This window comes from Odocoileus virginianus, chromosome 21 (genome assembly GCF_023699985.2).
Source record: "Odocoileus virginianus isolate 20LAN1187 ecotype Illinois chromosome 21, Ovbor_1.2, whole genome shotgun sequence".
Classification (NCBI taxonomy): domain Eukaryota; kingdom Metazoa; phylum Chordata; class Mammalia; order Artiodactyla; family Cervidae; genus Odocoileus; species Odocoileus virginianus.
Genome location: NC_069694.1, coordinates 16,858,542 through 16,872,339, shown reverse-complemented (window position 1 = coordinate 16,872,339; position 13,798 = coordinate 16,858,542).

Genomic DNA, 13,798 nt, shown 5'->3' with positions numbered 1-13,798 from the left:
AATGAAAGTTACTTTAATTTAAAAATTTACACCATTATTTTCAAAAATTGGCTACTTTGTTTAGTCTCATGCATTACTGAGAATCACATTTCTACATGTTTCTGATATAATTCTAGCCACAAACTCCACTGGAGCCTTTCAAGACTGTGATACCACAGCAGGAACACTTATTCTGGGGCCAGAACAATTTTAAACACCTGCTCAGAGGTTGCCTGGAAACGACACTTGTTTCACGTTAAGCATCCGTGTTAAGGCACTTTAAGTGGGATTGTTTTTTCCTCTCAGAACAAAGAATTTTGAACCACACTTGTCCAAAAATGGTTGGTATTATTTACTCAGGTTTTTCTCTGGGTATTGTTTTTGAAATTTCACGTTCGAATTCATGTATCCAAATGTGATATTTGTTTAGAGATTTCCAAAACAAATGCAAGATTGCATTTCTGAAATTCATATGTTATGTTGATATGCATCTTTATGGACTTTCCTTGTGGCTCAGTGGTAAAGAATCTGCCTGCCAATGCAGGAAACATGGGTTTGATCCCTGGGTCAGGAAGATCCCCCAGAGAAGGAAACAGTAACTCACTTCAGTATTCTTGCCTAGAAAATCCCATGGATAAAGGAGCCTGGCAGCCTAGAGTCTGTGGTATTGCAGAGAGTCAGACTTGACTTATTGACCAACCAGCAAAGCAATTCATCTTTCAGAAGAAAATAATCCAAATGTCGAAAAAATGAGGAAAATAATTTGAAAAGGCACAACACAATTTGTTTAGCTCAAATTTTTATGCTAGAGCAAAGAGGGGATACTGCAAAATATGTTGAAACAGGTCTTAACTTTTCTCAGCTCCTACATTTAATATTGATCTTCACATATGACATCTATCGCTGGCTCATGATTTTCATCTGCAAAATGGAATAATTCTTCATGTATGCTGCATAAGATTTATTTATTAGGTGAAAAATATATGACATGCTTAGAAAGTATTTATAAATTCTGTCTTCCAAATGTAAAGTATTTTTGTTTATGTAGTCAAAGTGGTACATTTACTCATAAAAGTAGATGGTGAGCTTTCCTATAATGATTAACTGCTTTGAAAAAAGGGTTGCATTTTAACAAAACAAGATGATTGAAATGAGAAGAGTCGATGTAAACTTACTCCTACAAGTGGAGAAAAATTAAAGTGCTTATTCAACCTCAGAGATTTAGCAGTGTAATTTTTGTGCATGAGGGACAGCTATCTACAGAGGCTCCACACAGTGCCTAGCAACTAGGAATTGCTCCAAAGCCAGTTATTATTGCTAAGTGCCAGTTACTATGGTAAAAACTGATAGATGACAATCTAAATTTTTACATTGCACTAATTCAATCAAGCCTCATGAGAAACTTTCGGGATTCTTGTCTATTTTATAGCGGAGAGGGAGAAACAGTGAAGCTATGCAAATTGTACATAAGCATCTCAAAAATTATTGGCATAAAACAACTATCATTTTATTATATCTCACGGTGTTTTAGATCATGAAAGTCAGCAGGGATCAGATGGTATTTCTTGTGTTCCATGTGGCATCATCAGGGGCATTAGGTAGCACTTAAAGATGGTAGCTACTCTGGCCTGGGTATTTAAGATGCCTTCATTCAATAGGTCTAGGGCCTAAAGTGAACTACTAAGAGATAGGAGTCAAAGAAGCACCTCTTCTCTTCATGTAGTTTCATATCTTTTTTCATGGCCTCACCATCAGGGAATTTGAGCTCCATATGCAATGGGTCAGAGCTTCGAGTGTGTAACTGCAGCAACTTATGGAGTCCTCCTGGGCAACAAAGCCTTTCTGTGTCCCCTTTTGTGCATGCAGGGAAAAGGTTTCTAGGCCTTCCTGAATACCAAAGAGTAGATTCTAAATGTTGTCAGTCAGGGAAGTAAGAGAATTCAGAAGCAAAGGAGGAAAAATCAAGGAACTACAGGGCGTACCTTTGGTTTTTTTTGGCCATAATAAAAAATGAAATAATGTTATTTGCAGCAAAATGGGTGGACCTCAGTTTGGTTTAGTCGCTCAGTTGTGTCTGACTCTTTGCAACCCCATGGACTGCAGCACACCAGACCTCCCTGTCCATCACCAACTCCCAGAGTTTAACCAAACTCATGTCCATTGAGTTGGTGATACCATCCAACCATCTCATCCTCTGTCATCCTCTTCTCCTCCTGCTTTCAATCTTTCCCAGCATCAGGGTCTTTTCAAATGAGTCAGCTCTTCATATCAGGGGGCCAAAGTTGGAGTTTCAGCTTCAGCATCAGTCCTTCCAATGAACACCCAGGACTGATTTCCTTTAGGATGGACTAGTTGGAACTCCTTGCAGTCCAAGGGACTCTCAAGAGTCTTCTCAACACCACAGTTCAAAAGCATCAATTCTTCGGCACTCAGCTTTCTTTATAGTCCAATCTCACATCCATACATGACTATTGGAAAAACCATAGCCTTGACTAGAAGGACCTTTGTTGACAAAGTGATGTCTCTGCTTTTTAATATGCTATCTAGGTTGGTCATAACTTTCCTTCCAAGGAGTAAGCATCTTTTAATTTCATGGCTGCAATCATCATCTACAGTGATTTTGGAGCCCAGAAAAATAGTCAGCCACTGTTTCCACTGTTTCCCCATCTATTTGCCATGAAGTGATGGGACTGGATGCCATGATCTTAGTTTTCTGAATGTTGAACGGTAAGCCAACTTTTTCACTTTCCTCTTTCACTTTCAACAAGAAGCTCTTTAGTTCTTCTTCACTTTCTGCCATAAGGGTGGTGTCATCTGCATATCTGAGGTCATTGATATTTCTCCCGGCAATCTTAATTCCAGTTTATGCTTCCTCCAGCCCAGCGTTTCTCATGATGTACTCTGTTTATAAGTTAAATAAGCAGGGTGACAATATACAGCCTTGATGTACTCCTTTTCCTATTTGGGATCTAGAGATTGTCATACTGAGTGAAGTAAGTCAGAGAAAGACAACACATGATATTATTTATATGTGGAATGTAAAGAAAAAAAAGATGCAAATGAATTCATTTACAAAACATAAATAAAATCATTGATGTAATAAACAAACTTACAGTTTCCAGGGGTGAGAGAGGGGGAAGAACAAATTGAGAGACTGCGGTTGACATATACACACTACTATATATAAAATAGATAAGTATAAGGAATTACTGTATGAGCACAGGGAATTCTACTTAATATTCTGTAATGTCCTATACAGGAAAAGAGTCTAAAAAAAAGAGTGGATATGTGTGTATGTATAACTGGTTCACTTTGATGTACAGTAGAACCTAACAAAGCATTGTAGATCAACTATACTCCAATCTTTTTTTTTTTTTTAAGTAAAGAAACTGTAGTGCAGAGATTCAAGCAGGACCCTACTTCTTCCACAAGGGATATAGGTATCTGTCTTTGAGTCTCTCTGGAGGAAGTAAGGCTCCCACCCAGGTGGAGGATGCTGAATGCAGACTGCGCACAAGCTTCCTGTGCACAAGAGGGCACAAGTAAGCCCTCTTACTTCATGGTCAACCAATCAGAAAAAGTCACACACTAGGAAGCCCTCACCCCCAATTTTGCCTATAAAAACTTCTTCCCAAAAACCGTCAGGAAGTTTGAGTTTTTATAAGCATGAGTAACCCATTCTTCTTGCTTTGCCCTGATATAAACCTTTCTCTACTGCAGACTTCAGTGTTTTGGATTGTTTGGCTTCACTGACTTCACAAAGTTTGGCACACAAGGTTTCATTTGGTATCACGAGCAAGAAAGAAATTGTCAGTGGGCTGGAACTAGATTTTCATTTCCACTGTGCTCTATTCGTCAAAGGAGTCATAACTCAATGGGTGAAAAGTATCACTTTACCACTTTTAAGGAGATAGAAAAAAATTCCATCCCTCAATGGGAGAATTTACAGTTACATGTAATCGCCACAATGTTCAAGTCATTTTGGTCAGAATATTATTTTCGCCAAGTCACTCTTTCACATATTTAGTGAAAACACTTCCATTACATTATCTAAGGATTTTATTGGGTGATTCATCAAAGTAATATCTTCTTTCAATATTTTGTGCCATTTAAAACTTATGTCCATACAATGACCAAAGAATATGCCCTAGTTTGATCACAAACAAACCTTCAGTGAAAACAGAAAGTGACCACATAAACTTATTGGCCCAAATTTGTCTTGAGAATTGATTGGAAATCAAAAAGAAAATCTCTAGGTCAAACATTCTGTACATTTATTCATAAGTACTCTCCATTAGGTCACAAATTATAAGATGGTTTTCTCCATAATGTTATAATGCAATATATTTAAAATATAACCATCTTACACTTGAAACATTAAATCTACTAAAAACATCTGTACAGTTTTCAAAAATGCCTTCAAAGATTTTATTGCTTAAAATTTCTTTCTATTCTCAGAGAATACACCTATAGAAGATCTCTAGACAAATTTCTATCAAATCAAAGTAAACAAATTTTTATCAAATCAGTTTGCTTATACATATATATATATATATATACCCTTTCCTCTATTAAATCTTTAACCTTGATACCACCTTGATTTTCCAGAGATGAATAGACTTCCTCAATACTTGGTTGTTCTCTAATATCTTTCATCACCAGAAAATATATAAGCTGAATGCAAAATTATATGTGGCATTGTTTATGGCCCCTTGCCTAGCATGATTTTGTAACTGAAGACAAATTAAGTATGGATTAGCAAGTATGTAACATAATGGGACCTGAGGAAACTTTTTGGTATTTATGTCACTTTCTAGACACTTTCCGTACAACTTGTCTAGGCATAAGGAATGAATGTTGGCTTCACAAATGCTTGGCAGTCCCTTGGGACCCTGTTTCGGGAGACTGATATTTCCCTCTAAGTTATACATTTGTAAGTACTTGTATTAGCAAGGGAAGCATTATGCAAAGCCTGCTCCTTAGAGTATTTGGATGTTCCATTTCTTTCCTGAAGTAAACAATTCTGTGTTTATGTACTCAGTAGCACCATTGTCCCAGTCACCCTTTTTTCATTTCTATCAGAATTCCTATATTACTATTAACATGACAGTTCAGGTGCTCTATGATTTGTGACAAGTTACTCTGTCTAGCTAAACTTGAATTTTCTTTTTATAAAATGGATTGATGATAATAATATCAAATTCATAGAACCAAAATAAGAAGCAAATATGGCAATGCCTGCAAAGTTCTTAGCAAAGTACCTCCCATACTGTAAATATTCATTATAGTTTACATAACATTTATTTTTTTATCCTGGATATCTCCTTCTTATCTAGCCTGTTATATTTTTTATGTCAGTAAATTCTACGACTATAATATTTTTCACAATTGTCTCTTCCTTTCTTTTATCATCTACAGAGAATTTCAACTAATTATGGCAAATGTCACCTATCTTTCCTAACTCTAGATGTCCCTCTAATTAAGCATTCATACTTGATTCACCTCAACTTTATAAAATGAGTATCTGGCATATTTCTCACTTGAATTACAAATGTTAACAATGTACCTTTATCTTGTATGGTGCATGTGTTAATTTCCTACGGCTGCTGTAACAAAATTTCACAAATTTAGCAGCTTAAAACAACCCAAATTTATTCATTTTATAATTCTGGAAGTCAGAAATCTAAAATCAAGGTGATGACAGGGCTGTATTCCTTTCAGAGACATTAAGAGAAAATATTTTTCTCAGATTCTAGAGACTTTTCTCATTCCTTGACTCTTGGACTCTTCCTAGCATCACTCTGACCTCTTGTTACTATAATCACATGTCTGCTACTGAATACTGCTGTCTCCTTAAAGAGATCCCTTTATTACAGTTAATATATTTAACAATGTAGTCTAATATATTTTATACCCTGATTAACAAAAGAAATCTCCTCATCTCCAGAACCTTAATTTAATTACATCTGTAAAATTCTCTTTACCATGTTAGGTAACATATTCATAGAATCTAAAGATTAGGGTGTGGGTATCTTGAGAGGGGTCATTGATGTCTACCATAGTATATATTCAAAATGCTTATCAAAATTTTTAAGGACCTTCATCATCTTTATCTGTTCTCAAACTGCCTTTCACTGCTTTCCTGTCACATCCTGATATTCTAATTATATCCTTGATTTTTACACTATATAACTATATATTGAATTGTCAATACATTTTCACTTTCAATCTATGTGAGTTTCTTCATGCTCTTTTGTCTTCTTAAAATGCTTTTTCTAATGGTTTTACATCTAGAGAAATACTACACCTTTTTTTCCCCAAATCCAGACTGAGTTTTGGGTGTTTTCTATGCTTCCAGAATGCACTGAAGTTTGCATTAACAAAGAACATACCATGCTATATAGCAATGAAACATATATTTGTCTACTTTTCTAGATTAACAACTTCAAAGCTAAGGTCTTTCAAAATTCTCATTATTTTTTTTTTTCACATCCAACACAGAACATAGCCAAAAAATATTGTTGGTTATGAGATTAACAAACCTAGTTGCCACAACTTGCTTGAAAATCTAGTAGATGATGACAGCTTTGAGGGCCACTGAATATTGACTTGTTACTCATATCAGATGGGGTCTTAGTTGAAAAAATAAATAAATAAAAAAGTAGAAATCCCCTACAACTTGTTCTTTGAGAATGTGAATATAATAAAGAATGTTTGATAGCTCACAGAATCTCCCAAAAGACAGAGAAATAGGCTTTGGGGTCATGCAGCCAGAAATAATGGCCAAATCATACCATTAGATGACTCCTGTGGGGCCCAGTGAAATGCTATTGTCTCTTACAGACACCTAGAATCACAGCATCACAAAAGTTACCACTAGACCTTGGTCACTGCTGCTTCTAAAAAAATAGACCCTTCCTGTCTCTTTTGTCAGAAAAGCATTGGAAAGACTTATTCTTCCCATGAAAGCATCTGACAGGCAAAAACCAAGAATCACTTGCCTGCACATCAGCTATGTAGAAGGCCAGAATAGCCATTTCTCATAAGTGGTTAAAGAGGTTGGTAATCTTAACAATTCCTTTTAGAGAAATAATGTTGAACTATATAAGTCTTTCTTTGTAAATTTTTCTTACAGAGAGAAATAAAAAATCAAAGCTATAGCTTACAGAATATTGACAATTTTCATGAAGAGGGGAAGCAAACATTCAAAGAAAAACATATTTTTCATATTATGAAAATGAAATATTCATTTTTATGTAATGGTTCAGTCAACTGGGTAATGCCGTGAGACACACACTTAGCAGAAGTACTGAACAGTGACTTACTTGCATTAAAAGATGATAAAATTTGGCTAGTATAGTGAAGGATAAATCATTAGATTAATAATAAAGTGTGGTCCATTCTTCCTTACATTACCAATCAAAACTCATCATTATGCTTTAGACATGAAAACAGCTCTTTCTGAAGAGGTTAATCAGTAAGTCCTGTCTGAATGGAAGTAACTTACTTTTTAAAGAACTAAAACTCAGTGGGGGGGTAGATTTAAAAACATTGAATTTGAGGAGATCAATTTTCTAATGTTAATTGGATACTGACTAGCTTAAAAAAAAAAAAAAGGAAAAAAAAAAATCAACTTGCCTCTGTGCTGCCATATGTAGAATTAAAGGGGGAGACTAGATCTCTTATATCCCTGTTGGAATTAATATTCTGTGGATAGTTCAAATGACACATTTTTCTAATCATATATTCTATAGGCTGAAAAATAAAGCCCCTAATACATTGTGAATAAAATAACTTTTACTTGAGACATTTTCTATTTTTAGCAATTAGTAAAGTTGTTCTCCTTGTGTTTGTAGAATATATAGCTGTAAGTTATTAAAAAAAAGAAAGAGAGAAAGAAAGAAAAAAATGTTTGACTCCTAGTCTCAATTCCTCTGATCTTGTGGAGGGAATTTATTTCTTCAGTACTCAGTGTCCTCCACTATAAAATGGACATCACTATGTTGCTTTGCTTATGGCACAGGTTTCTGGTGAAAATAAAATGAATAATGCAGAAGGAAATTATTTGCAACCTGAAATTCTCTGTTATCATAAGGACATTTCGGTGTGTGTTACTTTCACAGCTCAGCTAATGCAGAGCTTCAGAATCAAACAAATGCTCGATAATTTATTTAAGAATTTGCCCTGTAAAATCCAAAATAAGAGGGTAGACTATCACAAGTACTCCACAAATCCATTTAGCTGAGATAGAGAGTTGGGGAAAAGGATTGTGAAGAAAATTGTTTGTAGAATTATTTGGCTTTTTCGCAAGTACACCTTTTACAATGCAGAAATACAGTGTTTAAGCAAGCCACTTTTTTAAAATCAGCCCTCAGGATTATACATACACACATTTATGTAGATATATGTGTGTGTATATGTGGATAAATAGATAGGGATAGAAATATGTATAGACTGAAAAATAGAGACAGTAGTATATAAATATACACATATAAGCAACTGTCATTTTTTAAATTAGTGAAATGTTAGAAACAAAACAAATTCTCATCAATATGGGAATAGTTGTTATGTTTCATTTATATATAATATAAAATATAGGTATTAAATTATTTATATTTAGATAATGGGCTTTACAGACCATGGAATTCTCCAGGCCAGAACTCTGGAATAGGTAGCCTTTCCCTTCTCCAGGGGATCTTCCCAACCAAGGGATCAAACCCAGGTCTCCCGCATTATAGGCGAATCCTTTACCTGCTGAGTCACAAGGGAAGCCCAAGAAAACTTGAGAGGGTAGCCTATTTTTCTCCCCTGGATCTTCCAGGCCCAAGAATCGAACCAGCGTCTCCTGCATTGCAGGCAGATTCTCTACCAACTGAGCTATCTGGGGACACCCATAGATATTAAATTATATATACTAAATATATACACATTTTGAATATTATGTAACAATTAAAATTATTTAGAACTGTATCAGTTGATAATATTTGTGTCAGGGGTGTAAAGGGGAGTCTTTCACTAACAATTTGTTTTTCGTGATTAGTTAGGAAGGAAGATCCTGAAAAACTGTGAAAGAAACAATGATTATAAAGAAATGTGTATAGATATATATATAGTCATAAGGCATCCTGAGAAATCTTGAGAGATAAAACAAAGTAGAAAAGTGACCTGAGGCCCAATGTAATGGGTATATGACTAAAATTTCACAACAATAAAATAAAACACAATCAAATGAGAAGATATGACACCATCGAAGGTGGAGGGCTATGATGATAACTGTCCAAGTATTCAATCAAGGATAATGAAACAATTGTTTTCAGCCCAGTTTGAAGATAATGAAGTATCTAATTGATAGGTTAATGGAACAGATCATTTCCATGGACTTTCTAGGAAAAAAAAAAAGGTTATAGAAAGAAAATTCTGATATCAGTTCATATGTAACTCTGGAAGTCAAGTGCCTTGGATTCCTCATTCTGTGCACTGAAATTTACGACTGAGCTCCATTAGATCTGACTGTGTGATTCCGTAGACTGTAACCTACCAGTCTCCTCTATCTACGGAATTTTCCAGCAAGAATACAATTGAAGTGCCATTTCCTACTCCAGGGAACTTCACAACCCAGGGGTCAAACCCATGTTTCTTTCCTCTCCTGCACTGGCAGTCAGGTTCATTGCCGCTAGCATCACCTGGTAAACCCAAGTGCTCCATATGCTAGTATCAAAATGTTTAACTCCTGACATCAGCTCAAGTTTTGGAGTCTCCCCCCTACAAATGTATCTTAAATTTATTTTAAGATTCTTTCTAGATTAATGGTTAGCTCTCTAAGTTACTGTTTCTTTTTCTTTTTGTTACTATTTTAAAATACTTCTTAGGTAAAGAACTCTTCATATCCTGTAAATTTTCCTAGAGGAAAAAAATGATGAACTTTGATCAGATGAGAGAGAAATGGCCATGCCTCATTGATTTTAGTCAGGAATTTTATAATTTTGATCTTTTAATGAAGTTAAATGGTATTTGCAGCTTATTGCAGTTATTGATAAATATACCTAGAAATATAGAGACCACTTGACTATGTTCAATTTCCAACACAATTTTCTGTTTATGTGACTTTGGGTAACATGTTTAATTTCTCCAAAACTCACTTTTCTCACTAAAAATACTAACCTCAATGGAATTTTGTGTGTATTAAATGAGACAATGTGAAAAAAGCACTTAAAAGTTCTTGCTGAAAACTTACATGGCAAGAGTTATTATTATTAACCTGTGCCTTCATAAAGGTCTCATGTCACATATTAAAAATAGATGAAATAATTTAATGTTAGTCATAAAGTTAAGAAGTGATATTAGACCTAAGGCAGTTCGACAATGTGAGGGAAAGAGAGGTTTGGGAGAAAATTTAGTCAAACAAATTTAATGTAAATATTTTGTGAACTAGGGCTTAAAATGTTACTAAGATGTGCTCCAATTTTTTATATTTAAAATTGAAATGATTGAGAGGTTCTTTATTCATTTCTCAGCTTTGAGTTGAGAATCAGATTATATAAAATGTTAAAGGACTTTTAAAATTGTAAAGCACTATACAAATGTGAGATATTATGGTAATTTTAAAGCTCAAAATGTCCCTATACTCACTTATTTTAAATGCCAGATTTTGTAGGTCTTTAGGAAATTCATTCATTTGATTATCATATTTTTTAAAAATTAAGGAAGGTGCAGCACAAGAGATAAATGACTGTAAAACAAGGGCAGTGAAGCGAACCTTTCATAAGAGCTAGTATTTTCAAGATTGCAAGAGGTTATCTGTATAAAATTTCACCCCAGTGAGGTTTTGGGATAAAAAATCAAATATGATGGTCTGCAAGAACTGCTTATCAATTCTGATTATCCATTTCATAAAAGCATTTACCATTAATGTTATTATAATGGAGATTAAAAGTTTAATTGCATATGATTTCAGGTAAATCCTCATATGCTATAATACTGTCTTATTATGAGAAGAAGTTGTGGAATAATTAATTCAATTTTAAATGTCAAATCTTTACGTTTAGCCATGTGGTTTTCTGATGGCTCAGCAGGTAAAGAATCTCTGCAATACAGGAGACCAGGAGATATTGGTGTGATCCCTGTGTCAGGAAGATCCCCTGAAGGAGGAAACAGCAACCACTCCAGTATTCTTGCCTGAAAAATCCCAGGGAAAGAGGAGCTGGTGGGTTACAGTCCAGAGAGTCGCAAAGAGTCAGACACAACTGAGCAAGTAAGCACACACAGTCAGAAGAAAAAGAACGAAGAGTTAGCTGCATATGCATGCGGGTTACCACTAGTGGTGGAATTAGAACTAAATACTCAGATTCAATCCCTGGGTTAGGAAGATCTCTTGGAGAAGGGAATGGCAACGCACTGCAGTATTCTTGCCTGGGAAAACCCCATAGACAGAGGATCCTGCAGGCTATAGTCCTTGGTGTCACAAAGGATCTAACACAACTGAGTGAAGAAGAAAACAACAATCCTTTGAAAGAATTTTTATAAACATGACAAATCTTCTGATCTTACATTGACTGACATGGTTGATTTTAACAAAATTTGGGTTAAAACTGAAGAGCAGTTGTATCTTCCAAGAAAATATGAAGCATAAACTTAGAGTACTGGGAGAACTCAGTCTTGCATATAAAATACTTTATGCTTTTATTCACTATATTTTTCATTGGTAGGAAAATACCAAAGTCACATGTTAAATTCACAACCTTTTGTAGTAGACTGTGATATAATTGGTGAAATACAGTGAAGTGCTGGAAGTTGGTACAGACCCACAAATGAATTATTGTATATTTTTCTCTCCAATCTATAAATATACCTTAAATTTAATGTTTAATGCATTTTATGCATGATGAAGAGTTAGTGGTCTCTACGAGACTATTTATTTCTAGAAATCTATATCTTATGTTACCTGTGACAATTAACCAAGAGTAAAGCACAAGTAGAAAGTAGTTAATTGTAATTTTGCTATCCAACTTTCTCTGCACATTTGAAAGTTCCAATTACGATAGCTACATGTGGGCAAGTTACAAGAAAGTCACATTTAACATATGCTTACATTGACCAAAGGACAATTAAAAGCCATTAAAATGACAAACATTGGGCATGGCATTATTAACCTGAGCATAAACTGGAAAAAAAATCCATATTCTAGCAATTTAAAAATAATTAAATGCAAAAAAACCTCATGCATTTAAAATCATAATGATTTGAAGCCAATAAAATCCAATCACATGGTACAAAATAAAGAGAACTGGTTATTTATTTTGCAGCTGAATAAATCCTCCTAGATTCCTATGCAAATAGTAAACTCTGAGTTTTAACTTATTTAGGGAGGAAGCAAAAAACAATGGTTTGTTCTGCAAATGTCTGCTTATAAGAATGAGGGAATTGAGACTTAGGGAGATTAAAAAAATTGATTAAGGACACATCTAATTAGGGGGAAAAAAAAACAGTGTTTGGAGTCACATCTATATGACCTAAATTTCTGTGTTCCTTGTCATTGTACTATATATCACACAGCAGATCATTGATATTTAAGTTGCAAGGTTTGAGCCCCACTACAAACATTCACTGTCATGAACTTAGAAAGTTCTCAGTTTCTTCATCATTAAAATGAGAATATAAATTCCACATTGGAAGACACTTTGTAGAATTGTATCACAATTTTTAAAAGTTGAAAGTATACAAAGCAAAGCACAGCTAAAGTCATTTTAAAACTGAAAATGCTCACAGTGATCATTATATCTAACACTTTTTTTACACACAGAAGACTCTTAGTTAAATAGCTTTCTTTAAATGACATTTTATGCCAAATTAAATACTGAATTACTTCAAAAAAGCTTTTTTTTTTTTTAAATTATTTCACCAGGGCTTCCCTGGTGGCTCAGATGGTGAAGTATCTGCCTGCAATTCAGGAGACCTGGGTTCAATCCCTGGGTTGGGAAGATCCTCTGGAGGAGGGCATGACAACCCACTCCAGTATTCTTGCCTCGAGAATCTTCAGGGACAGAGGAGCCTCATGGGCTAGAGTCCACGTGGTTACAAAGAGTTGGACACGACTGAGCGACTAAGAACACACACACATTTCTAAAATACTTTAAGGGTTATTAAATACAGAGCTAATGTAAAATATGAAACATGTACAATATAAAATAAATATTTATAATATATAAACTATATAGAAATAAAATAATACAAATAATTAACAAATTAATAAATGTTTATGAATACTTATATATAAAACAATGGTTCTTCCCAGGTGGCTCAGTGGTAAACGATCTGCCAGCAAATGCAGAAAATACAGGAGATGCCGGTTTGATTCCTGGGTTAGGAAGATCCCCCAGAGGAGGAAATGACAACCCACTGCAGTATTCTTGCCAGGATTCTCCAGAGGAGAGTTCTCCAGAGGAGCCTGGTGGGTTTCAGTCCGTGGGTGGCAGAGTCATACACAACTGAGTGACTAAGCACTCATGCATATAGAACAACAATATGAAATAATGCATATAAAAACAAAAAATAGCAACAGACTAACAGAAAACTGCTTATAAAATCTGGCCAAATAGAATGTATATCATTTGAAACTTCTCCCTTTCTCTCCCCCTAGTCACTCACTCCTGTCCACCTCTCTGCTTGCAATTGCTCATCTATTTTTACACATCTTACTTTTTTTCATTAGAACTCTTAATTTATTAATCATAGTTGTTTTAATTTACTGACTGGACAGTTCCAACATTCCTGTCATGTCTGAGTCTGGTTCTGATGATTGTTCTTTCAAACTGTGATTTTT